At 34.4% G+C, this 23,931-nt stretch overlaps 1 long non-coding RNA gene across 1 annotated transcript in view; it reads right to left on the bottom strand.

The window, feature by feature from the left end:
• Positions 1–23,931, bottom strand: part of LOC122237732 — a 47,050-nt gene that overhangs the window by 17,765 nt on the left and 5,354 nt on the right. Inside the window, exon 2 of the long non-coding RNA XR_006216352.1 lies at positions 15,597–15,688. This is a non-coding gene — a long non-coding RNA (uncharacterized LOC122237732). The remainder of the gene's footprint in view (positions 1–15,596; positions 15,689–23,931) is intronic.

Below are 23,931 nucleotides of genomic sequence, written 5' to 3'. Positions count from 1 at the left end.
TTCTCGAGTGCACATGGAACATTCTCCAAGATAGGTCATATACTGGGTCACAAAACAGCCCTTCATAAGTTTACAAGAATTGAAATTATACCATGCATACTTTCAGACCACAATGCTATGAAGCTTGAAATCAACCACAGGAAAAAGTCTGGAAAACCTCCAAAAGCATGGAGGTTAAAGAACACCCTACTAAAGAATGAGTGGGTCAACCAGGCAATTAGAGAAGAAATTAAAAAATATATAGAAACAAACGAAAATGAAAATACAACCATCCAAACACTTTGGGATGCAGCGAAGGCAGTCCTGAGAGGAAAATACATTGCAATCCAGGCCTATCTCAAGAAACAAGAAAAATCCCAAATACAAAATCTAACAGCACACCTAAAGGAAATAGAAGCAGAACAGCAAAGGCAGCCTAAACCCAGCAGAAGAAGAGAAATAATAAGGTTAAGAGCAGAAATAAACAATATAGAATCTAAAAAAACTGCAGAGCAGATCAACGAAACCAAGAGTTGGTTTTTTGAAAAAATAAGCAAAATTGACAAACCTGTAGCCAGGCTTCTCAAAAAGAAAAGGGAGATGACCCAAATAGATAAAATCATGAATGAAAATGGAATTATTACAACCAGTCCTTCAGAGATACAAACAATTATCAGGGAATACTATGCAAAATTATATGCCAACAAATTGGACAACCTGGAAGAAATGGAGAAATTCCTAAACACCCACACTCTTGCAAAACTCAATCAGGAGGAAATAGCTTGAACAGACCCATAACCAGTGAAGAAACTGAATTGGTTATCAAAAATCTCCCAACAAATAAGAGTCCAGGACCAGATGGCTTCACAGGGGAGTTCTACCAGACGTTTAAAGCAGAGATAATACCTATCCTTCACAAGCTATTCCAAGAAATAGAAAGGGAAGGAAAACTTCCAGACTCATTCTATGAAGCTAGTATTACTTTGATTCCTAAACCAGACAGAGACCCAGTAAAAAAAGAACTACAGGCCAATATCCCTGATGAGTATGGATGCAAAAGTTCTCTATTAGATACTAGCAAATCGAATTCAACAGCATATAAAAAGATTTATTCACCATCATCAAGTGGGATTCATTCCTGGGATGCAGGGCTGGTTCAACATTTGCAAATCAATCAACGTGATACATCACATGAATAAAAGAAAAGATAAGAAACATATGATCCTGTCAATCGATGCAGAAAAGGCCTTTGACAAAATTCAGCACCCTTTCTTAATAAAAACCCTGGAGAAAGTCGGGATAGAAGGAACATACTCACACATCATAAAAGCCATTTATGAAAAGCCCACAGCTAACATCATCCTCAATGGGGAAAAACTGAAACCTTTTTCCCTGAGATCAGGAACATGACAGGGATGCCCACTCTCACCGCTGTTGTTTAACATAGTGTTGGAAGTTCTAGCATCAGCAATCAGACAACAAAAGGAAATCAAAGGCATCCAAATTGGCAAAGATGAAGTCAAGCTTTCACTTTTTGCAGATGACATGATACTATACATGGAATATCCGATAGACTCCACCAAAAGTCTGCTAGAACGGATACATGAATTCAGCAAAGTTGCAGGATACAAAATCAATGTACAGAAATCAGTTGCATTCGTATACACTAATAATGAAGCAACAAAAAGACAAATAAAGAAACTGATCCCATTCACAATTGCACCAAGAAGCATAAAATACCTAGGAATAAATCTAACCAAATTGTAAAAGATCTGTATGCTGAAAACTATAGAAAGCTTATGAAGGAAATTGAAGAAGATATTAAGAAATGGAAAGACATTCCCTGCTCATGGATTGGAAGAATAAATATTGTCAAAATGTCAATACTACCCAAAGCTATCTACACATTCAATGCAATCCCAATCAAAATTGCACCAGCATTCTTCTCGAAACTAGAACAAGCAATCCTAAAATTCATATGGAACCACAAAAGGCCCGAATAGCCAAAGTAATTTTGAAGAAGAAGACCAAAGCAGGAGGCATCACAATCCCAGACTTTAGCCTCTACTACAAAGCTGTCATCATCAAGACAGCATGGTATTGGCACAAAAACAGACACATCGACCAATGGAATAGAATAGAAACCCCAGAACTAGACCCACAAACGTATGGCCAACTAATCTCTGACAAAGCAGGAAAGAACATCCAATGGATAAAAGACAGTCTCTTTAACAAATGGTGCTGGGAGAACTGAAAAGCAACATGCAGAAGATTGAAACTAGACCACTTTCTCACACCATTCACAAACATAAACTCAAAATGGATAAAGGACCTGAATGTGAGACAGGAAATCATCAAAACCCTAGAGGAGTAAGCAGGAAAAGACCTCTCTGACCTCAGCCATAGCAATCTCTTACTCGACACATCCCCAAAGGCAAGGGAATTAAAAGCAAAAATGAATTACTGGGACCTTATGAAGATAAAATCTTCTGCATAGCAAAGGAAACAACCAACAAAACTAAAAGGCAACGAACGGAATGGGAAAAGATATTTGCAAATGACATATCAGACAAAGGGCTAGTATCCAAAATCTATAAAGAGCTCACCAAACTCCACACCCAAAAAACAAATAACCCAGTGAAGAAATGGGCAGAAAACATGAATAGACATTTCCCTAAAGAATACATCCGGATGGCTAACAGGCACATGAAAAGATGCTCAACGTCACTCCTTATCAGGGAAATACAAGTCAAAACCACACTCAGATATCACCTCATGCCAGTCAGAGTGGCCAAAATGAACAAATCAGGGGACTATAGATGCTGGAGAGGATGTGGAGAAATGGGAACCCTCTTGCACTGTTGGTGGGAATGCAAACTGGTACAGCCACTCTGGAAATCAGTGTGGAGGTTCCTCAGAAAATTAAAAATAGACCTACCCAAGACCCAGCATAGCACTGCTAGGAATTTATCCAAGGGATACAGCAGTACTGATGCATAGGGGCACTTGTACCCCAATGTTTATAGCAGCACTCTCAACAATAGCCAAATTATGGAAAGAGCCTAAATGTCCATCAACTGATGAATGGATAAAGAAATTGTGGTTTATATACACAATGGAGTACTACGTGGCAATGAGAAAGAACGAAATATGGCCCTTTTTAGCAACGTGGATGGAACTGGAGAGTGTGATGCTAAGTGAAATAAGCCATACAGAGAAAGACAGATACCATATGTTTTCACTCTTATGATCCTGAGAAACTTAACAGAATCCCATGGGGGAGGGGAAGGAAAAAAAAAAAAAGAGTTTAGAGTGGGAGAGAGCCAAAGCATAAGAGACTCTTAAAAACTGAGAGCAAACTGAGGGCTGATGGGGGGTGGGAGGGAGGGGAGGGTGGGTGATGGGTATTGAGGAGGGCACCTTTTGGGATCAGCGCTGGGTGTTGTATGGAAACCAATTTGACAATAAATTTCATATATTGAAAAAATAAATAAATAAAATCACACACACACAAAAATAAATAAATAATAAAAAATAATAATATGTATTATTGTATAACAAGCATTAATAAAACTTTTTGAAATATTGAAAAAATATATATATATTTTATTTATGTAACTTGTTAAAAAATAACCGAGAAACTGAGGCACAAATAATAAGGTAAGAAATCTTGCATTTCATTAAAAAGGAAAAAATACTCTTTGCCTTCTCCCTGGAGTTTCCTTATCCATTTCCTGGAATCAAATGATAAGAGAATAGTTGTAGTCCCAGACAAGCACACAATTTACTTTCCCATATTGCCATCCTTTTGGAGGAACAGAAAACAAACATATAGACCACAGACTTACAATGAACAAGTCAACAGTGGACATGAGAGAGAGACAGAAGACCAGAAAGTACAGGGCAGAAATGATGGCACCCACCCTTAGCTTACTGGTTTCCTTTTATTAAAATCTGCATATTCTGAGCTTACTGCTTTGACTGATGGTTCTTACTCAAAACTACAGCTAATTTGGTAGAGACACTATCTCAGTTAAAAATTTAGGAACTGTTTTAGTTTATAGACCTTCTGTCTTCACCTTAGATATTACAGAGGTGCTTATTTGCAGAGAAAACGTTATTTAAATTAACTATTGTATAAACTTTGTATAAACTTCGTTAATGCTGTCAGGATTTGGGTTCATCAAAAGTGGATTTTTCTAGGAATATTCTCAGAAACAATACCTGAGGGGTATGAAAAAGAAGCAAATTGGGTAAAGAAAAATGTTGGGCTACAATATAGTCACAATACATCACATGACCCCACAAGATTCTGTGAACCCAGGAAAGCCCTTCACAGTTATTTCAGGTGGTAAGGGGGCCAAATCCACATACCCCTACGTAGACCAGTCCTTTTAAGCAGGCTGTCCCAAGAAGGTAAAATGACTCTCTGTAGTCAGTGGAAATTTCCAGAGAGGACTGCTACTGCAGGCTTTTAGCAAAACCATTCCCACAGCTGGATGAATATTCTTTGAGTCCTGAAAGGGGATCTGGGTCTAGCAACATACCATTTCCCAAAAACACAATATTTGTTTATTCCTAGAGATGATTGTTATAATCTAGAATAGGTTATGAAGGAGTGTGCTGCAGGACATGTGTGGGTTCATTAGAGACTATAGGGTAAATGAGGAAAATACTGAATTGATTTAAATCTAAGTCTAATCCAAAGAACTTTGAAATTAATAGCTAATCTATTGAAAAATGAAGGTAACTCTCCAAATGTTTAAAAATAAAGTTATGATTCAGAGTCAAATACTTCCATATCCCTGGCTCAGGAAAAAAAAAAAGAATGTTTAAATATAAAGTGTAATAAAAATCATTACCAAGACCCATGTCAAGGAGCTTACCACCTTTTTCTGCCAGGAGTTTTAGGTTTTTAGGTTTTAATGTTTATGTTTGTAACCCATTTGACTTAATTTTCGTGCAGAGTGTAATATAGTGGGTCAGTTTCATTCTTTTGCATGTGACTGTCCAGTTTTCCCAACACCATTGTTTGAAGAGACTGTCCTTTCCCCATTGTATATTCTTGGTTCCTTTGTCATAAATTAATTGACTATATATACATAAGTGCACTTCTGGGCTCTCTATTCTGTCCCATTGATCAATGTGTCTGTTTTCATTCCCATACCATACTGTTTTAATTACCTTAAATTTGTAACACAGTTTGAATTGAGGGAGTATGATGCCTCCAGCTTTGTTCTTGTTTTTCAAGATTGCTTTGGATATCTGGGATCTTTTATGGTTCCATAAAAGTATTTGGATTATTTGTTCTATTTTTGTGAAAAATGACATCATATTTTTGATAGGAATCACATTCAACCTGTAGACTGTTTGCGGTAGTATGGATATTTTAACGATATTGATTCTTCAATCCATGAGCACAGAATCATCTTTCAGTTTATCTGTGTGTTCTTTATTTCATTAATGTCTTATAATATTCAATATACATGTCTTTCACCTCTTTGGTTAAATTTATTCCCAGGTGTTGTATTATTTATTTTTGATGCATTGTATATAAGATTATTTTCCTATTTTTCTCTTTTGATAGCTCATAATTAGTGTATAGAAACAAGTTTTCCTGCAATTTTACTGAATTCATTTATTAATTCTAATATTTTTTTTAAATTCAAGTATAATTAACACAGAGTGTTATATTGGTTTCAGGTGTACAATATAATGATACAACAATTCTATATAGGTATTCAGTGCTTATCACAACAGCAAGTATACTTTTAATCCCCTTCAGATATTTCACCCACCTCCCCTCTGACAACTACCAGGTTGTCCCCTATATTTAAAAAGTCTGTTTTTTTGTTTGTCTCTTTTTATCTTGTTCATTTGTTTTGTTTCTTAAATTCTACATATGAGTGAAATCATATGGCATTTGTCTTTTATGATTGACTCATTTCACTTAGCATTATTCCCTGTAGATCTATGTTTTTGCAAATGGCAAGATTTCATTCTTTTTATGGTTAAGTAGTATCCATCGCAAGCATATAACTACATTTTCTCTATCCATTATTTTTCCATTCTTTATTCATTCATCTATGGATAAATACATGCTAATTCCATATCTTGGCTATTGTAAAAAATGCTGTTATAATCATAGGGGTACATAGTGCTAGGAGTTTTTTGATTGAGTCTTTATGGTTTTCTATATATAGTATCATGTCACCTGCAAAAAGTGATGGTTTGACTTCTTCCTTTACAAGACAGATGAATTTTATTTCTTTTTATTGCTTAATTGCTCTGACTAGGATTCCCAATACTAGGTTGAACAAAGATGATGAAAGTGAAAATCCTTGTCTTGTTCTTGGTCTTAGAAGAAAAACTTTTAGCTTTTCACTGTTGAGTATGATTTTAGCTGTGGGCTTGTTATATATGAACATTATGTTAATGTATATGTAATGTAATGTATATGTTAATATACATTCCCCTATACCTGCTTTGTTGAGAGTTTTTACCATAAATAGGTGTTGAATTTTACCAAAGCTTTTTCTGCATCAATTGAGATGATCATATGATTTTTAACCTCCATTTTGTTAATGTGCCATATCACGTTGACTGATTTGTGGATGTTGAACCATCCTTGCAGCCCTGGAATGAATCCCATCTGATCATAGTGTATGATCTTTTTCATATATTGTTTAATTTCTTCACTAATGTTTTGTTCAGGATTTTTACATAGGTCTTGGTGATGACTTTTTAAATCAGGAAAAAAAAACAAAGGCAAAAAATAAACAAGTGGGGCTGCATCAAACTAAAAAGCTTCTACACAGCAAAGAAAATCATCATGAAAAGGTAATCTACTGGATGGAAGAAAATACTTGCAAATCACTGCAAATCATGCACATGAGAAGTGACTAACATCCAAATTATGTAAGAACTCATGTAACTCAATAGCAAAAAAACTAACAGTCTGATTTCAAAATGGGAAAATTGTCTGAATAGACATTTTTGCAAAGAAAACATACCAATTAGGCAACAGATACATGAAAAATCCTCAACAGCATTAACCACAAGGGAAATACAAATCAAAACCACAATGAGGTATCACCTCACACTTGTTAGAATAGCTATCATCAAAAAGATAAAAAATAACAAGTGTTGGTGAGGATGTAAAGAAAAGAGAACTCTTGTGCACTGTTGGTTGGAATGAGCCATTATGGAAATCAGTATGGAGGTTCCTCATAATTGAAAATAAAACTACCATACAATCCAGTAATCCCACTTCTCAGTATTTATCTGAAGAAACTGAAAATACTAACTTGAAAGGTGTATGCAACCCTATATTCATTTATTCATTTCAGTATTGTTTCAAATAGCAAAGATATGGAAACAACCTAAATGCTCATTGATGGATGAGTAGAAAAAGAATTGTAAAATAAAAAAAAGTATACACACACACAAATATACATATATATATATAAATGTACACACACATTCATATATATATATATATTTGTGTAATATATATATTTGTGTAATATACATATTTGTGTAATATATATATATTTCTGTTTTTTATATATGTGTGTATATATATATATATATATATATATATATATATATATTATACAAACACAGACACATAATGGAGTATAATTCAGCCACCATAAAAAACAATGCATCTTGTCATTTGTGACAACATGCATGGACCTTGAGGGCATTATGCTAAGTGAAATAAGTCAGACAAAGACAGATGCTGTATAATCTCTCTTACATATTGAATCTGAAAAAAAAAAAAAGATAGGTAGGGGCTTCTGGGTGGCTCAGTAAGTTATGCAACCTACTCTCAATTTAGGCTCAGGTCATGTTCTCATGGTCCTGGTGGGACCAAGCCCTGCCTCAGTCTCTGTGTTGGGCATGGAGCCTGCTCGGATTATCTCTAAATAAATAAATAAATAAATAAATAAATAAATAAATAAACATACATTAAAAAAATAGAAATGAATAAAAAACAAATATAAAACAAAACAACAGAAACATAAACCAAGGTTGTTGATACAGAGAATACAGTTGCCAAAGGCAGAGGTGAGGGTGGGAGATATGGGTGAAGGGGGTCAAAGGTAAAAAGAAAAGAATATAATAAAGCTAGCTATTAGTTATTCTGAACACATAATTTAAGTTGTTTTGATGCAAACACAGTGGTAACTACATTATATATATTAATTTAGCGGTCCTATGCATTTTTAAGTACTACAGAAAACTGTTTAAAAATAAAATTGAAAAGAAAAACACCAAATGCATAAAACGGATTAAAAAGCAGCTTCCCTTTCATCTGCAGGAAAAAAAAGGGGGGGGGTGGATTCTGGCAAATTATTCTTCTGTTCACTCTTCAAGCCATCTTCTAAGGCACTGTTGTGTTTCCCTGAAGTTCCAAGCTAAGTGCTATTAAATCTATCTAAAGTATATTACAAATTTATTAACCTCATTTATCTGAAGACAACAATTGTCACCCTTAGCATATTTTTTAAAGACTTAAAACTATCTCTTTTTTCCATTCTTGATATCCTAAAATTCACTTTCCATAACTCGGACAGGAGAGTCTTTTTAAACTATCAATTAGGTCTTGTAATTTTTCACCTGGCTTTGGTCATTACTAATTCTTGATTTATATAATGAAGGTTAATATATTGTAAAGGTATGTAGTAAATGCTCAATAAACATTTGTTGAATAAATATTATTCTATTGCCTAAAACTCTTGAAAGGTTCTCTATCACACTTAGGCTAAAATAGTTTAATGGTTGGGGCACCTGGGTGGCTCAGTTGGTTAAGCATCCAACTTCGGCTCAGGTCATGATCTCGCGGTTTGTGAGTTCAAGCCCTGCATCGGGCTTTGTGCCGGCAGCTCAGAGCCCGGAGCCTGTTTCAGAGCCTGGACCCTGTTTCAGATTCTGTGTCTCCCTCTCTCTCTGACCCTCCCCCATTCATGCTCTGTCTCTCTCTGCCTCAAAAATAAATAAATGTTAAAAAAATTAAAAAAATAGTTTAATGGTTATAATTCTCAATAGGATACATTATATGTTTTTTTTTGCCTGTCCCTTCAGCCTTCTCTTGTACCATTCCTAACCCTATTTAATTTATTCATTCTCATTTTAAAACCTAAACTTTAACACTTCCCTCTTCATAGAACATTATATCCCCCTGATACAGTGCTGAAGCACTGTATTTTGAAAAGTCAAATCCATATCCAGAGTTAAGTGTCTGCTCTAGAATGAATGAAAGAGCATTCTATAATGGAGACTGACCAGTATAATCAAACTGCCATCATGTGGCTAGCTGAGGACTCCAGGGAATGGTGGCATATCAAGGAGTCAGTGTTGGTCTCTGCTGCTGGCATATTGGGTACTTGGCAAAAAGGCATAGTCAGGTCATCCTTGATGAGTAGGGGTCCATGTTGCTGAGTCCATGCACAACTTTCTTCTCTGTCACCATTGCCACTTCTTTCATGAGCGCACTAGGTAGTCACAGGGGTGCCTAAGCAAAGAGGCTGGCTGGTATTTACAAAACAGGCCATCTTAATCACTTGATTATTAAAATTCTCCTCTGCTGATGTCACTTTCTGGTGAGCATTCAAATAAGAGATACATCTTCATGCTGTTTGCCATCTTTATATCTTTTTTGATGAGGTGTCCAGTCACATCTTTCAATGATTATTAATAGCATTGTTTTAATTCATACTTATTTAAAAGTTTCTTATGTATTCTGTAATTTTATAAAATTTTTAAAATTTTCTAGAGAGGAAGGCTAAGGGGGGGGGAGGGCAGAGGGAAAGGGGGGGGGGGGAGAGGAGAGAGAGAGAGAGAGAGAGAGAGAGAGAGAGAGAGAATATCTTTAGCAGGCTCCACTCTCAGCTTGGAGCCCAATGTGGGGCTCTATCCCCCATGACTGGAATCATGACCTGAGCCAAAATCAAGAGTCAGACACTTACCAACTGAAGCACCCAGGTACCCCTTCCTTATGTATTTTGGGTAAAATTCCTTTAACATACTTAAGTTTTTGCAAGGATTTTCTCCCAGTCTGTGGCATGCTTGTGCTCTCTTAACAGCATTTTTCAGAGAATAGTCGTTTTTAATTTTAATACAGCTCAATTTATTGACATTTTCCTTTTCATAGATTATATTTTCGGTATGTGCTTTTTGTAGCTAAAAACTCATTATCAAACTCAAAGTCACATAGAGTTTCTCCCCCTCCAATTTTATAATCTTGTTTGTAACATTTATGTCCATATCCATTTTGCCTTAAGTTTTGCACATGGACTTCCAATTTTTCCCACATTTGTTTAGAAGACTATCCTTTTCTCCTTTGATTTGTCTTTTTTCTTTGTCAAAGACCAGTTGACTATATTTGTGTAGGCCTATTCATTGGTTCTCTTTTCTGCTTTATTACTCTATGCGTCTATTTGTTCATCAAAACCATACTGCCTTTTTCACTGTACTTTATAAGTCCTCCAATTTTCTTCTTCAGTATTTTATTTTATTTATTTAAACATTTATTTATAATTGAGAGACAGAGACAGAGACAGACAGAGCATGAGCATGGGAGGGACAGAGACAGGGAGAGGCACAGAATTCAAAGCAGGCTCCAGGCTCTGAGCTGTCAGCACAGAGCCCGACGCAAGGCCTGAACTCACAAACTGCGAGATCATGACCTGAGCCGAAGTTGGACACTCGACTGACTGAGCCACCCAGGTGACCCTTCTTCTTCAGTATTTTATTGAGTCTCCTGGGTCTAAGATTTTTATAATCTGTCAATATCTTTAAAATAGCTTGCTAAAATTTTGATAGTGATTGTGTTGAGTCTATAGATGAGATTTAAAATCACGTCTTAAATGATAATGAATTTATACATATGGAATATTTCTCCATTTATTTAAATCTTCCATTCCTTTCATTAAAATTTTGAAATTTTCTACATATAGATTCCATGTAGTTTGCTACATTTACTCCTAGATATTTCATTTTTGGAGGGCTATCATAATTGATATTTAAAAAAAAAAATTAAATTCCAAATTTTCTTTGCTACTATATAAGAAAGTAACAGAACTTTGCATTCAATCCTATATCCTGAGAACTTGCCATATTTACTTATGCTTTTTCTGTATCAATTATTGATCATATGATTTTTCTTCTTTAGCTTGTTTATGTGGTAGATTACATTGACTGATTTTTGAATGTTGAACCAGACCAGCATACCTGGAATAAATTTCACTTTCTAGTGGTGTATAATTCTTTGTATACATTGTTGGAATTATTTTCTAATATTTCTTGAGGATCCTTGCATCTATTAATATGAGAAATATTGGCTTTTATTTTTTCTCTCTCTCTCTTTTTGTATGGCTTTATTTGTGTTTGGTATTAAAGTAATGCTGATCTGATGGTTAGAAACTATTCCTCTTCTATATTTTCTTTCCTAAATGTTTAGTAGAATTCACCAATGATTTTTTATTGGTCTAGTACTATCTTTTGTGGGAGAGCTTTTTTTTAATTCAATTTCTTTAACAGATATGAGCTCATTCAGATTTTCTATATCTCCTTGGTTGTATTTTTATAATTTGTGTCTTACAAGAAATGGTCCATTTCCTGCACATTATCAAGGAGTTATTCATAGTATATCTTTATTATCCTTCTTTTGCCCATGGGATCAGTAGTACAGACCCCTGTATCATTTCTGATATTGCTCATTTGTATCTTACTTTCCTTTTTAGATTGTTATTCTGTCTAGAGATTTATTAATTTATCTTTTTTTAACTAGTTTTTTTGTTTGTTTTATTGATTTGCTTTTTATTACATCTCATAATATTTCCTGAAGTAGACTGTAATATATTGAGTAATAGGGACATAGGTAAATAGGCCTTCGGGGTGAGGTTGTATGTTAATCTAGCTGGGGCTCATTTAGCTGTGCCTAGTGTTTGCTGTAGTTGTAGGTACCAGAGGCTTCAAGTCCCTCTAGGACTTTATTTTTGTCTCTACTGTTGAATTTGCACTTCCCTAAATACTCCCTCTCATAAAAGGAAGTAATCCATTGTTATTATACTTGATCCCTGTGGTAAATGTGGTAAAGCTTGGGGGAAAGGGAAGCATATTATAATTTTATAGTATTCTAAAAGCATTCCAATAATGAAATCTCAGTTTTTTAGTGGGCTTGTGTCAATAGGCTGTGACTTTGACAACTGTCTCTGAGTCTACCCCACAGCCTCCACTTAGGACAGTCAGGTAGGCCAGAGCTCTCTAGTTGAAGAAAGGCTCTTTCTGCACATCGAATAAGGCTCTGGTACAACTTTTTTTTCCCCTTGAAGTATAGGTCTTTGTTATGAAGAACTCCCTAGAACTGCCAGAGCCATGAGGGTATCTGTCTTGGTTCTTCATCATTTTAACCTCTTCATCTTGGAATAAAGCTCATGAAGTTATGAGGACCCACTAAGACTACATCTCCAAGAGATTCTCTCTCTCACTATTGTTTACACTCCACTTTCAGTAACTCATCAAAAATACTATTGAAGTATTCTGACCAGCTTATGCTGCCAGCAACTTCTGCTTCATGTAAGTATATTTTGGCTATAATCTCTAGATTCACCTGCTTCTCCATATTTCCCAATGGTGGTTTGCCCTGTAACCTCAATTCTCAGATGAGCCAAGAGAAGTCATTGATTTTTAATTTGTTCAGCTTGTTTTTTTATTGTAAGGGTATGAGTGACAATTCCAAGCTCTTTACATGTCATAGCTGTACTCAATTAACTCTTGAGCTTTTCCTAATCTGCTAAAGGTTACTGTCTTATGCAATTTACATCACTGTGAGAAAACATATTAATTGCTAATATTTATCGATCACTTATGTGTCAAGCAGGTATGGCTTTAAGAAGTTGACACAAATTAATTCGTTTGGTTCTCATAGCAGTCTATAGGATAGTGATTACTCATATTATCCCTATGTTACAGATATAAAAGCTGTGGGAATGGAGATTAAATAACATAAAATATTATAAGAACATAAGTGATATGCAATTGAGATTTAAACCTAGAAGGACCATGTAAGCTTACCGTGCTATAGAAATATACACTTGCTACTTATAATAGCTAACCTTATGATATTTAATTTCATGAAGTGCCCAGGCATTTGAAAAAATTCTGAATGTGTCTATGAGGGTATTTGTGGATGAGTTTAACATTTAAATTATGGGCCGAGTAAAGCAGATTGTCCTCCCTAATATAGGTGGGCCATATCCAATCAACTGAAGACTTGCGTAGAACAAAAAAGGCTATTAGGGAACTTCTCCTGCCTGACTGCTTTGAGATGTCATGGGTCTTTTCTACCCTTTGAACTTGAATTAAAACACTGGCTACTCTTGCATCCTAAACCTGCCAGCTTTTGGAGTAGAACTTACATTAATTCCTTATAATCAATTTTTCTCTCTGTGTGTCTCTTTTACTCTCTCTCTGTGTCTCTGTTTTCCCTCTTTTGATCTATCTGTTTCTCTGAAGAACCTTGACTAATATACTGTGTTTATCCACCTCTATAATTGTTTAATTCATTAATTTACTTATCTATTTATTCATTTCTATGATAAGCTTTAATTAGAACACTTATCTCAAAAACAATAAAGGACAATATTGATAAATTCAAGAATATCACAATTAACTTTCCACATGACAAAAATATAATCAAGGTCAAAAAACAAATGATTAACTGTGTGACAAAATCACTCGCAGGATAAAAGTTCTGAATTCCACAATTCACAGAGTTTTTACAAATCAATAATAAATAAATGAAATCCAAGAGAATACTGAAGAATAAAAGTATTGTGTTTCTAATAGGGAAATACAAATTTTAAAGGAACCTAAGAAAAATTTGCTATCAGAGTATATTGTATAATAATTGCAAGATTTTATCTTTTGAAGAGAAATTATCATCAGGAATGTAAGGTACATTGGTAGAAACTCCTCTTTGGGAGGGAGAATTTTGCCAATATTCATAAACATGTACATACACACACTCACTCAGCAATTTCACTGCTGTAACTTTAATACATAAAGTTACTGCTATAAATTTGCCATCAAGTTTATTGCAATAAGACAAAATAATCTTGCCAGCAGTTTCATTTGGAAAAAGGAATCAAGAATTAAAATTCATTTTTATGCATACCATTTGCATCATGTACATTAATTTCAACTGAATATTATATATATATATATATTCATACATATAGTATGTGTATATGTATAGTATATATATGATATATATACTTTAAATGGACTATACAACTCAAATTAAGCAAGACATTAGATATAAAAAAAATGATAGAGCATATTTCTTGTCATTGAGAGGCTCGGAGTCTAATGCGGTCCAAATGAAAATCATGGACAGAAAAGTAAAAGAAATGAAAACTCTCTAGTGGATAAAATAAAGTTGTTATATAACTTGATATCTTTGGCTGTGCAACAGTCTAAGAATGTTTGAGTATGAGTAAATATAAGGGAGTCTTGGGAGATGTAGCTGGAATGATAGACATGGTTCAGATCACAAAGTATTTTCTTTGGCATGGTATTTGGTTTTTACTCTTCGGAGTAAAAAGAACGCCTTGAAGAATTTCAAGCAAGTAAGTGAAGTTATTAGGTATGACTTTAGAAAAAAGATTCTGAAAGTTTTGTACAAAAGGTTAGAACATGTAGATACTGCAATAGGTTTTGGATACAAGTCCAATAATATTAACAATGGTTTAAATTAAAGCAATAACAATGGCCAAGAAAGGATACAGAGTAGTTGCAAAAAAGGAATGGTCCACTCTTTCACATTCTACTAAAGGTGCAAATAAGTTACTAATATAAACCTATAAAGTTTCCCTTTTTTTCAACAATAGAGATTTATTAATTACATTGGTAAAAACAATTTTATTAGTGGAATGGGATCATTCTTCAGATTCACATTGATTAGGAAGTCATGGAAGTCTGTCCATAAGCATAGACTCCTTTCAAGAAGTTTTTCTGAAAGAGCAGGAAAATATTGGGATATCTAGAAGGGGCAAATGACAAATATTTTTATGTTTGGGAAGGCTTATGAAGTTTACTCATGGAGTGAACAGTATCAGGAGTCAAATGAGAGGCTGGCCAAATAAGGGCTATATCTCTTCCACTGAGAAGAGGGAAAAGTGAAGTGAATTGTGGATATACATCGAAGATTAGTGGTCATTGTTTGACAATTAAAGAATTTTATGCCCAATATCTTGTCTTTCTCTGAGTCACAAAACAGTGTTACTTCTTCACTGGGAAGTATGAGGAAAGGCAACTGTTAGTATCTTTTGAAAATAGAGATCCAGTCACATCAATCATGTCTCCCTATTTTAAGTTATAAACTCTGTAAGAAAGGGACAATGGCCTGCTTCTCCATATCACTTGTGTTTGGCCTGATAAGCACGATACAGTGCTAAGAAACAAAGTTGGTATATTTCCTTAATCATTCCAATCATTTAGAAGTTAAAAAAATGCATTAATGCTGTCCACTCATATATAACAGAAACTCTTTAAATCCAACTAAAAAGAAAGTTTGCAGAAATTATGGTAAAAAGATCTAGACCTACCAGTTATCTATCTTACGGTCCAACATCCATCCGATATGTAAAGAAAAATCTATCACAGCAAGATGTATTATCAAGCATCAGGCTCCGTTCTTCTATTTAAAAATCAATAAAAGAAGTCACATTTCAGGAAATGTGATAAATATATTTATGAATGAATAATGTCTTTTCTTATTAAAATAACATAGGTCATCCAAAATCTATAGCTATATTGATAAATATTTGAATCCGTTATAAATGTGAAATATTATCTGCTAAAGGCAATGGCTATAATTAGTTTGCTAAGTCTATGTTAGCTTTTCTTATTTTGATCATTCTTTGTCCTTTATGTTTCACCGGTAAGAAAATATGACTTGTACCCTATTGTAGTTTATTTGGAAAAAATGTTATTTTCATCTTCCCTGAAGCAGATAGAGTACAGTCACGGCAGAAGCGAAAAGGAAAAAAAACAAAACAAACAGAACAACCATAGTATATGTTGGCCTCTTATCAAAAGGTAATGAAGAAAGAGTAGTTTTTTTTTTTTTTTTTCCCCAAAGATATCTTTAAATTCCATTTCTTGCGTGAAGTTTTTCTAAAACTCTCAACTGTATGGGGATGTACGTTTAATTTTATGAACTACCGGAATATATACCCTGGTATAGTGCCTTGCTATAGCTATTTATTTTGTGCATACATCATTGACATGGACAAAAGAAAGGCCAGGATTTACTTTCGCTTCTTGTAAGATTTTAGTTTTATCAATTACCTTTATTGAATATTTTGCTGAGAGCTTCCAGGAAGAGCAATAATATCTTTTTTGTTGTTGTTGTTTATTTGGTTTTGCTATTTCAAACAAAGACATAGTAATATAGTTTAAAATGTTATTACTATTCTCTGCTGTATTAGTCAGGATTTTCCAGAAAAAAACAAAGCCAATAGGATATATAGAGATAGGCATAAGTGGAGATTTACTGTAAATGGCTCCTGTGATTTGGAGACCAAGAAGTCCTACGATCTGCCATCTATAAGCTAGAACCTTAGTTAGGAAAGCTGGTGGTATAATTCAGTCTGACTCTGAAGGCCTGTGAACCAGGTGAGCCAATGTGGGCAGAAGATAGATTTCACAGCTCAAGTACAGACAGGAAATTCTCCCTTCCTCCAGTTTTTTGTTCTATTCAGGTCCCCAACATATCCGATGATGCCCAATCACATCGATCTTCTTTCCTTGGTCTAGATACAAATGCTAAACTTTTCCAGAAACACCCTCGTAGACACACCTAGACATAATCTTTTACCAGCTAGCTGGGCATCCCTTACCTTGTCAAGCTAACATATAAGATTAATCGTAACATCTACAAAGGGGAATGATGGCCTATTTTAGGTCAGTCGTTCTGTGTTGAGATACCTGCTAACTACCCAAAGCTGATGAGAACTGGTTCTGCACAGTATACTGAAACTTAAATGCCCTTCCACACACACACACACACACACACGCACACACACATTGTAGTCCTTGGGCTAGGCGTTTTATATGAAATTATTTAGTCCTTAGAAATTATGACAAACTTATACGGTAAATATTAACAACCAATGAATTACTTTTAAATAAGAATGAATGAATAAGATGTCAATGTTCAATTTAAAAAGTTAGAATGTAATAGCAAACAACTGAATTAAAAAATTAAATCATGTCCAAAAGAAAGTTCAAGTCCATAAACAAACTGTAGGCAAAACCTACCAAAAAGTTGAGAAAGTGAGAGAGAGAGAGAAAGAGAGAGATCCTTCAATTGTTGCTAACTGTCCCGAACACACAACCAAGTTATGCTTTGAAATATCATACATATTTGTGGGAATCAACATGGGTCTGATTAGTTCAAATTAGACTGAAATAGACTCTTGAAGGGAACTTGGTGAATCTTCAAATATATAAAGGGCTGGAGTTTTTCCTGTTTGCTTGATTTTTAGAATTTAAGTTTTTACCACTTTTTAATTCCAGGGAAATAATTCTTATTTTTTTAAAGATTTTAATTTCCAGTTGGTTAGCATACAGTATAATATTAGTTTCAGGTGTACAATTTAGTGATTCATTAATTGCACAGAACACCTGGTGATCATCACAGGTGAAATCCTTAATCCCTATCACCTATTTAACTTCAAAAAAGAGGGAGAAATACTTAATATCTACCAGAAACAAAACTTTGACCTTGTTTTCAACCTAAAACTAACCGGAAAAAAGAAAATAAATAAAATTATGTGAGCAACTGTCAAAACTTAACATTGACTAATTTGCTTTTATGGTATTGGTGCTGATTTTTAAAATGTAAGTGTTTTTAATTATTTTAATTTTTTAACATTTACTTATTTTCGAGAAAGAGAGACAGAGTTCAAGAGGGGAAGCGGCAGAGAGAGAGGGAGACCAGAATCTAAAGCAAGTTCCAGGCTCCAAGCTGTCAGTACAGAGCCAGATGCAGGGCTCTAACTCACGAACTGTGATATCATGACCTGAGCTGAAGCTGGATGCTTAACCGACAACCACACAGCGCCCCAATTTTAAAATTCTATTATATAAAACAAGACATGAAAAAGAGTTCAAAGTTTTTCTTTCTCCCTCTTTTCTCAAGTTTCATTTTTAAATAATTATAGGTTCACAGGAAGTTGCAAAAAATATACAGGGAGGACCTATTTACTCTTCACCAAGCTTGCCCTAATGTTAGGCTCTTGTAAAATTAAATACAATGTCAAAAGAGGGAAGCTGAAATTGGTATCATCCACAGAGCTTATTCAGGTTCCATGTGCATATTTTTAGTGCACTCGTGTGTGTGTGTGTGTGTGTGTGTGTGTGTGTGTGTCTGTGTGTGTATTTTGTAGCTTTATGAAATTTTATATGTCATTTTTACATAACTGTGCATGTGTAATTCTATGAAACTTTGTCATGTATAGTTTTGTGTTATCACTACCACAATCATAAAATAGAATTGTTCCAACACCACGGTCTCCCTCCTGCTATCCCACAAGCCTACTGTCAAGTGAATGTACTTGCTAGGTTTATATTAAGTAGGCTTCGAGTGAAATATTATGTAAAATTTTATCACCGTAAGAACTGTGTATCTTCATTATGTATTTGCAAAGAGAAAGTATACAGAGTCATTCTTTGCTAAATATGTTCTCTGTGATAAAGTAAATGTGTGGCTTAATGGCATCTATTTCAATGTGATAACGATAAGTAACTTCTTGGGTAATTCCAAGTCCATTTTGGACATCACTTGGTTTCCCTTCACTTCAATTATCTTGCTCTTGTGGACTGTATTTGTAACTAAAGGAAGAACAGAATGGAGAAAATTATATAGTTGAGATCCTCTCAAACAACTAATTTGTTTCAAAGTGGTAGTCAAACATTAGAGGAATGGTTTTATTTTATAACTGTATGTACTAGTCTTTTCCTCACTGTTTTGTTGTTTGACATCATCAATTTCTTACAGTAGCCAATGAAAGAAGCTAGAAAAAAATAATCATCTAATTAAACGTTTATGTCTTTATCATTACATCTCACGTTAAAATGCTATCTGGGGGCATTTGGGTGGCTCAGTCGGTTAAGCGTCCGACTTCGGCTCAGGTCGTGATCTCGCAATCCATGAAGTCCAGCCCCCATCAGGCTCCGTGCTGACAGCCAAGAGCCTGAAGCCTTGCTTTGGATTCTGTGTCTCCCTTTCTCTCTGCCCCTCTCTCAATTTCTCTCTCTCTCTCAGAAATAAATAAATATTAATTTAAAAAAATGCTGTCTGTAACACAATGCAAATCATTAAGAAGTGTGGTTTCAATAAATGTTGCTTTTTCTCAGATTTGAAGCTACTTTGAATTTAACTGAATTCTTGATTGGGACTCAATCCTTCTTTTCTATTCTGAAACCTGTTTTTGAAGACCATTTTTTTCATTGTATATTTCATTTCCTTTAAATACATTTCAAATACATGGTTGTGGAAGGGCCATGTACATTCTTACCATAGGCAATTCTGCACTAACCTTTTACTGACACCATTTCCAGTGGTTAAACGTAAAAAAAAAATCCCCACACTGTTAGAAAATTTGAAGTTCTGATGTTTAAGCAGATATAAATCTGCAAGCCAGATTTTAAAAACTCCAACTGTAAATTCCGACTTGTCATGATCCAGGAAATTAGCAATCAATTCAATCAATATTTAATAGAAAGAGTTCACATTCACTTTCTCTCTCTCAAACTTGTGCTTTTACTTTCAAACAAACTTTACTCACAGAGTTATTAATGATATAAAACAGAAACAGTTAATTTCCTTTTCTTTTGTGATTTCCAGGAACTGATTTTGACTGATTAAGGAAATTTAATTGTTCTACTGTTGAGTAAAGTCTTTTATTTCCAGATAGCAGGACCTAGCATGTCCGCAAACACACTCACACAATTGCCTGAAAACTTACTGAGTTTAAAGACCTTAATAATAATTACACATTTTTGTGACTTTCAGTTAGCACACTGGTGAGATGGAATCTAGTGTTTTAACAGTCATACTGACTGTTTTTGCTTGAGTACTTTCAGTGTTATTATTAACATCATATACTTTCATCTCCTCCTATAGATTTCGAAAGCATATGAAATGGTGTCTTAGCTTTCAGAGGAAACTATAGACTCCAACAGTTTCTCTCACTGATTTAAGTATTTTTCTTCAAGCTTTGGCTTTCTCATTTTTTGACTTCTCTTTCCTCTCGCACTCAGACTACCCTGCCCTTTCCTTCTTTTGATTAAGACACTTTTCCATTCAGTGTGTCATCATTTGGCCTAACATTTTATTGCCTCTTGCCTTACCAAGCTTTCAGGATGCTATTAAACCCTGACTCTAGTTCTAAGAAAACTCTCCTTGTCTCTAAGGCAATTCTTTTTAATCATTTTACCCGATGAGGTTTTAGTCTGTCCCACATAATAGCTATTTAAAAATGGTAGAGCAGAAAGAGGGGATTCCAGTGTTACAGGTGTTTATTAAGAGCCCACTTAGTCTTCAGACCTTGCTAACGTCTGTGGGCAAACAAGTGAAATGTGTGTCCTTTTTGAGGCTGATCTACACTACCATAAGTTGTAGTGGAAACCCCATGTTTCAAGTATCCACCAATCTATTCACATAATTACCACCTGCTTTGTACAAAGCACAATGCTTAAAAAATGTTTACTAAGTACTTTGAAATGATAATCGAAATAGATGGGTTTATAATGACAATATAATCAAAAGTAAGCATGTGTTATCATCAAGTGAACAACTTAAAAGACATAAAATCAGAAGGTAATTAATAAGAGGTACATTACGCCAATAACTTATTCTATGCCTGAGACTTTGAAAATGCAATATCAGTTAATTCTCACAACACCCTAGAAAGTTACCTACTGGTATAATCCACATTTATAGAGGGAAAGAACCAAACTACAGATGTGTGGTACACATCTGTATGTGGTATTCTAGGCTTGGAACCAACTCTACCTCATACCAACATTTGTGCTCATAACCAATATATCTTCCTATTTTAAGGTGTGGAGGAGCAAAATATGCAAACCTCCCACTTAATAGATGTTGTTCTATAACATAATACACTACACAAAAATAAGATGGGTTTTAGATGGTGATTAGAAGGCACAAATGACAATGAGGCATATTTTACAACCACCACCTGCATTGCATTCCAATCTGATACTCATTTAGCCTTTATTTCAGTACTCTCTACAGTAGAAAACTCACTTCCTACCACTGCTGATTATTTCATTATTGGTCAGTCATGTCTGTTAATACATTCATTGATTCAACATTAATTTTTGAGGTACTTTTATGTGAAGGGCAATATGCCAAGTACTAAAGAGGACATAATGATGTGTTAAGACATGTATCTGTGTTCAAGGAGTTAAAAATCTATTATAGGTTTTTAATTTTTTTTCCTAATTTGAACAAAAATTTCCTTCCTAATTATTTTCATATGCCAATACTTATAATGCTTTTGAGAATAATGGATAATGAGTTACTGCATACTTCTATATGGCAGCCCTTCAAATATATGAAAAAAATCTCTTCTTAGTCTTACTCTTTTAAAAGCTAATAATTCTTGAATCCTTCAAATGTATTAACCCTCACCATCCATTCTATTCAAATTTGTGCAGTATATTTTTTTAAATGTGAATTTTCAAATTAAACATAGTAAGCTAGATGTATGCTGATTAGTACCAAATATAACAGAAAATATATTTCCCATTTTCTCCACATTATACTTATATTAATGCAACTTAATTGTATATTTTATCTGTATCATTTATATCATGTTCATGTCTAGCCAGCTATAAACACAGGTCTTTTTTCCCTGGATTATTGCTAAGTTAAGTGACCTAATGAAATTTATGCAAAATTTAGAAATTTCAATTTATAATTGTATACTATAAAGTGGCTTAAAATTTGTATAACTTGATAATTGGTATATTAGATAATTTTCAGTATTGATTATATTTATTTAATATGCTTCAGTGATTTTCATATTCGTTATAAACCTCTTCAGTCACTTCATTTATATGGGCATTTATATTTATGAGAAAATGCAAAATAATTTAGAATTATCCCTCTATTCAACTTTATAATTAGAACAATGTTTAAAAAAAGAATTAAATAGGGTTGAGGTCTTTTTCATCATGTTTTTTTCTGCTTTTCAGAAAACTTTCTTGAAGTGTGTATTTTTTTTTTCTATTTTTTATGGAAGTGATTAACTCATTTGGGTGACCAAGGTAACGTTTTAATAAAATAAATGGCATAAAAAGTGGGGCTGGAGAATCAAACTGAGGTTGGTTTACATACATTTTCCTACTTATGTTCTCAAGATATTATTTAATATCTCTAGCACAGGATGAACAACTCTAGCACAGGATGAAAATAATATAAAACAGAAAAACCACTCTTCCTTCTCTTTAACCTTCACTGTGTTTTGTAATCAGGTGTCAGGCACAGACACATCTCCCATATGTAAATGTAAAGATCCATTTTTATACATTTCTATGTATGATTTATTTTGGTGGTTTCAATGTAATCATATTTCCTCAGTAATAACTCAGCTGTTCAATGTTCTAAATCCAACTCAGTGTTTCAATCTCAAAGCTCTTCTGGGAAAATATGTGCTAATAAAAGTAAGAGAATGTAAAAATCCATGAAAAGGAACAACATCACATTCCCTGTTTTTTAGTAGAGGTGATTTCCATACCCTGTTTTGTTTCACCCTCTCCCAAGACATCTCTTCATTAAATACTTTGGTAAAATTAAAAAAAAAATCCTTATTGGATTTTTTTCTTATACATGTGATATTTATTTTGGATATTGGAGGAGGATGCTGAAGGTGAGGGAACCAGACATACATCCTCCAACTGTCTCTTCATCAGCTAGAATAAAGAGATTTGTAAAAGGGAAAATTCTGATGTCACCCAAAATCCAGAGTAAAATATCTGAGCAAAAGGGTCAGTCTTCCTAGGAAGTTCCAGTCCAGTTATTCAGAGTTACCTCTCTTTCAGTTAGAGGTAAGTCTCTTGGAACCCAGGCTGCTGTTGAAATCATGGATTTGAGGACCGAGGAATCTAGCGTTGTTCCACAATATGCTTCACCTACCCATAATCCTTTAGTCTAGGATGTTCATTTTGACCAAGAAGCACGATATTCTTAACATTCATATATATTTTTCTAAACCATCTGCAGATGATCGGGTGCCTGGGTGGCTCAGTCAGGTAAGCATCTGACTCTTAGGTTTAGCCCAGGTCATGATCTCGTGGTTTCCTGAGTTTGAGCCCCATGTCAGGCTCCGTTCTGACAGTGCAGAGCCTGCTTGGGATTCTCGATCTCCCTCTCTCTCTGCCCCTCATCCACTCATGCTGTCTCTGTCTTTCTCAAAATAAATAAATAAATTTTGAAAAAAGAATTCTGAAGATGATTTTTAATTTCTGTGGCAACTCTGTAAACAGATTTTATTCATATGTCAAATAAATGTTTACCAAAGACCAAGTCAGACAAACACTTTGCTGGCATTAAGTAAAACCTGACAAACAAACAAACAAACAAACAAACAAACAAACAAGATGATCCTGGCCTAATGCAGCTAACAATTTAGTGAAAGCAAATATAAGTAAAATAAGTATGCAATCATGTATTTTTGATATGTGCTCTGAGGGGAAATAAAAGAGTGCCAAGTGATAATTATGGTGAGGGAAACCTTTGGTGAAGAGGTGTTATTTAAGGAGATACACGAAGGATGAATAGGAATTAACCAGGTAGTGTAGAGAAAATTAATGCTCTAGACACAAGGAATCATGAGCACAAAAGTC

Source organism: Panthera tigris, chromosome B1 (assembly GCF_018350195.1).
Source record: "Panthera tigris isolate Pti1 chromosome B1, P.tigris_Pti1_mat1.1, whole genome shotgun sequence".
Lineage (NCBI taxonomy): Eukaryota > Metazoa > Chordata > Mammalia > Carnivora > Felidae > Panthera > Panthera tigris.
Note: the sequence above shows the minus strand (reverse complement) of the source record. Positions and strands in the feature narration are given on the sequence as shown.